We start from the raw sequence: 4,841 nt of genomic DNA, 5'->3' as shown, positions 1-4,841 counted from the left end.
CCTGTCTTTTTCATATTGCATATATTTTTAGACATTGAGGACACTGTCTGATTTTGGGTTGGGGGTGGTGAGCATATTCATGCGTAAGATTAATTTTTGTCTTGTTGTTATTTTGGGTCAAAATTTTTGCGAGATTATCTGAGTATGCTTTCAAAATGTTCAGTTTGAGTCAGTTTTTGCTATCTTAATTACCAATAAATGATTTCCAGAGTTCTTTTCTAGCACATGCCAAACCTTGTGGTAAGATGGTTGTTGACACATCTAGTTGAGGAAAACTCCCGAGTTTAAGTTTTTCATTTTTGGTGAGTTGTAAGAATTGAGAAAACAACTTTTTGACCTTTCATTGATCTTTTGAGTTGGTTGAGTCATTAACGGAGCACCTTTACTTGACTTGTGACATTTGCTTGAGGGATGATTTCTGGTTAGGAATAATTTTTTAGAATTGAGCCATGTGTTGTAGATATTTATCATTTTTCTTTTGTACAATTTTCATATAAAAGAAAAGAGCAAGAGCATCATTTATCATCAATGTTTACGTAGTTTGGTTGCACTCACGTCTTGTGCTGCATAGCAGCTAATCAAAAGAATGCCTTACTACATCAGCTTCATCAAACGTATGTTGTCTCTTGCCTTGAAAAAAAAAACAACAAAAACAAAAGAAAAAGAAAAAGGAGAAAAGTTTGTGTATATTTGTTTGTAATTTTCAGCTCTTTGTTTGTTTATGAGATCTTCCTTTTGACCAGAATGAAATCCTGAAAGTTTGTTTATAGTTTGAGTGATGGATTGTACCAGATAGTTGATTCCCCTATCATTTGATCCATGTATGTTTATTTGCTTGTCCTTAAATTGCCTTCTCTCACTTGAGCGTTGATTGATTGACTTCCAACTCCATGAGTGAAAACCCTTTGCATTAAAATATTTTCGACACCCATGAGGTAAATGGAGTTGAGACCTTTTCTTGGTGAATTTTTTGATGCTATTTGTGTTATGGACTGTGGTAAGAGGGATACGGTTTGGTGCACACACACACGACTCTGGAGTTATGACTGAAGTAGTTTTGATAGCATTTTTTGATGACTTACTAATGTTTTGTTTGATTGCTTAGGTGATTTTGCTAGTTTTGATTTGAATTTTCGGCTTGACATGATTTTTCTTTCACTTGAAATTGCTAGGGACTAGCAATAAGCTGGTTAGGAGTTGTGATAAGTGCATAACTTTGCACTTTTAATGTTCATAATTGTCAAATTATTTTATCAAATTTGAGATTTTAATTTCAAATATTCCTAAATTTAGAGGATTTAATTTTAATTGGATTTATTTTATTTTTTAGGTTTTTGAAGAAAACAATTGGATTTGGGCTAGTTTACCAAGCAAAACCCAAAAGTTGAGCCCAAGAAAAGCCCAATTTAGCCTACTAAGAAGCCCATCAGAAGCCCATCAGCGCCCAGCCGTCCGTCGTGCTGAGCCATGTGAGTCTCACCAGCGCACCACGTGTCATTTTCTACTGCGCGTAGACGCGTGGGACCCAGCAGTCCCCTTGCGCACGCACGCTTGGCGCGCACAGCTCTCCCCTCGGGCGAGTCTTCTCCACGCGCGCGTCAAGGTGTTTTTCCTTTCCTCTCCGCGTGGGCCCGCGTCGCAGCAGCCTCCCAATCAGTTCGCGCCACATGTCCCAGCTGTCGGCCTTTTTCTTTCCCTCCGCCTCTCAGCCTACCGACATGTGTCTCTACACAGTTGCATCCCCTCCTTCCGTAAATCAGCGCGCACCACGCGTCAGGTCTTCCCCCTGCGTGGAACCAGCTGTGCAACATTTTTTCCTCTCCGCGAATCAGCTCGTGACACGTGTCCCATCCGTTTGGTATTCTTCAGCAGCGTTCCGTTGGATGGTTTCAGCATTCAATCTCATATTAGAACCTTGTAAATCCAATTTTTGGATAAAACGCCCCTATACATTTTCTTGCTAATTGCAACATCCTTGACATGGCCTAAAAACTCTATAAATAGGGTCAAATCAAGGTGTTTAGGTTGTTGATTTTAGAGTCTAAATTCTCACACATTTTCTTTTATTTTCTTGTTCTTATTCTCATACTTTCTTTTTAGAATTTTATGAGAATTATGTGCAAGCTAGGCTAGAATATTTAGGTGAGGCTAGAGATGATCCTATATGTGTAGTGAACTTGTTTGGATTTTGATCCTCCAATGATTTGTAAGTTTTATACATTTGAGTAAATAATTTTCTTTTATCATATTTCTTCTTCTTATCAATATAGTTTATTGTCAACTTTCATATAAATCTAGTCAAGCTTTTTTTATGTGATTGTTGCATTAATTATATATTGATAGGTATTGTTTTATAAGTAGTCTTTTACTGCAATATTGCCAACGGTATATTATCGTTCTTAGATTTCTCATAAGATAATTTTTCCTAATTCTAAACGTTAGAATTTTATTTACTCGAATACATTTTTAATTCATATGTTCTTCAAATATTTATTTTCTAATTAATTGTTTGGGATGTGAAACTTTCAATTGAGTCAATTTAGGAATCAAAATCGAAATAGGTGAACAAAGCATATGGAGGATTCTCAATGCCTTACCACTTTTTATTATTGAGTTTTCTCCATTTTAAATTGTTCAAAAAAATCATCAAAAACACTCATTTCTTTTCTTTGTTTCATTACTTACTTTTCTAACGCTTTTTATTTACTAGTCGTTTCTTGTTCAATTTAACACCTCCTCGTGGGATCCACGGTTCAAATTGTACTACAATTGACCACTTGTTTTTGTACACGTTTGGGCGTAATCAGTTGTCTTGCTTGATTAAATCATTAATCTTTTTGCTCATTATTTTATTTTCTTTAGTTTACATTTATTCAAATTGTTTCATTTTTTGAATAAGATTAAGTTGTTTAATTTTAGTACTTAACGGATTTTAATTTTAATTCCTCGTGGGATCGATACTCTATTCACTCTATATTACTTGTTTGCGATACGTATACTTGCGTTATAAAATCATCAACAAGTTTTTGGTGCCGTTGCCAGAGAATTAGTTTATTATTCGTATTAATATTAACACCACAACAATTTTAGTCTTAATTCAATTTTATTTTCTTGTTGTTTGATTCATTTTTCCTTCTTTTCAGGTCCCTTGAGTAGTGTATGCAACGTTCGGGTGGAGCACTGAATCCTATTATCTTTGATCCTGAAATTAAAAAAAAACCATTGATACATTTGGAAAAAAAGACGTGAAGAAGAGAGACATCACCAATCCATGGCTGAACAAATAAAGCTAAAGTCCTTGCGGGATTATGCAGTCCCTCTGGTGCAAGGCCTTCATTCGAGTATCTAGCGACCTGCTATACAAGCTAATAACTTCGAGATCAAGCCGGCGATAATTCAGATGTTGCAGACAATAGTTTAGTTTGGGGGGTTACCGAATGATGACCCTAATGCTCATATTGTCAACTTCCTGGAGATCTACGATACCTTCAAGTATAATGGTGTTTCTAACGATGCCATTAGACTCCGGTTGTTCCCATTCTCACTGCGAGATAAAGCTAAAAGTTGGCTAAATTCTCTTTAGGCAGAATCTATTTCTACATGGGATAATTTGGCACAGAAATTTTTTGCCAAATTCTTTCCACCAGCTGAGACTGCAAAGATGAGGAATGACATCACCCAGTTCATACAGTTGGATTCTGAATCATTATATGAAGCATGGGAGAGGTACAAGGATCTTCTCAGAAAATGTCCTCACCATGGGTTACCAAAGTGGTTACAGGTTCAGACATTCTATCATGGGTTGTTAGGCCATACAAGAACAACCATTGATGCTGCGGCAGGTGGTGCTCTTAAGGGGAAGTCTATAAATGAAGCTTATGAATTATTAAAAGAAATGGCGTCTAATAATTATCAATGGCCTGCGGAGAGATTGGCACCCAAGAAGATTGCTGGAATTCATGAACTTGATGCTATTAATGCCTTGACCGCACAAGTGTCTGCTTTATCCAGGAAGTTTGATACATTTGGAGTTCATGCCATTCAGAGTTCAAATATGGGTGGTGAGTTATGTGGGGGAAGTCATCTAAATGATCAATACCCATCAAATTCTGAATCAGTACAGTTTGTTGGAAATTTTAATCGGCGGCAAAATAACCCGTATTCCAACAACTATAACCCAGGATGGAGGAATCACCCAAATTTTTCTTGGAATAACAACCAAGGGTCGGCACAATTAGAAAAACCGGCCTTCTCTCCTGGTTATCCACAACAAGCTAGAGGTCCACCACCAGAAAAGAAGCTATCCATAGAAGAAATCCTAGCTCAGTACATGGTAAAGAATGATGCAATACTCCAGAACCAAGCAGCAACTCTCAAGACTCTTGAGACACAGCTGGGTCAATTAGCTAGTGTTATTAATACTCGCTTGCATAGAACTTTGCCAAGCGACACTAAAGCTAACCCCAAGAGAGATGAGAAGGACCAGTGTAAAGTAGTCACACTACGCAGTGGAAAGGAATAGACTAAAATTCCTAAAAAGCCAGAAGCTACAGTCAAGCAGCAAGTGCAAACCGAGGTAAGCAACAAGTCTGAAACTGAAGCATCAATTAAGCCAATACAATACAACCCACCACCACCATTTCCTCAGCGATTCCAACAGCAGAAACTTGACAAACAATTCCAAAAGTTCCTAGAGGTCTTCAAGAAGCTACACATTAATATCCCATTTGCTGAAGCCTTAGAACAAATGCCTAGTTATGTCAAGTTCATGAAGGACATCTTATCCAAGAAAAAGAGAAAGGAGGATCAGACGAGGCAAGGGGGCAGCGAACGGTAGGAGG

At 37.4% G+C, this 4,841-nt stretch overlaps 1 non-coding gene and 1 pseudogene across 1 annotated transcript; one reads left to right on the top strand and one right to left on the bottom strand.

The window, feature by feature from the left end:
• The window catches only part of LOC112094328, an 8,837-nt pseudogene extending 4,315 nt beyond the window's left edge, over positions 1-4,522 (top strand).
• LOC112094329 lies at positions 3,659-3,765 on the bottom strand. The gene has a single exon (XR_002903475.1). It is a non-coding gene; the product is annotated as a small nucleolar RNA R71 (small nucleolar RNA).
• Positions 4,523-4,841: the final 319 nt, after the last annotated feature.

Source organism: Morus notabilis, unplaced genomic scaffold (genome assembly GCF_000414095.1).
Source record: "Morus notabilis unplaced genomic scaffold, ASM41409v2 Scaffold352, whole genome shotgun sequence".
Classification (NCBI taxonomy): Eukaryota; Viridiplantae; Streptophyta; class Magnoliopsida; order Rosales; family Moraceae; genus Morus; species Morus notabilis.
Note: the sequence above shows the minus strand (reverse complement) of the source record. Positions and strands in the feature narration are given on the sequence as shown.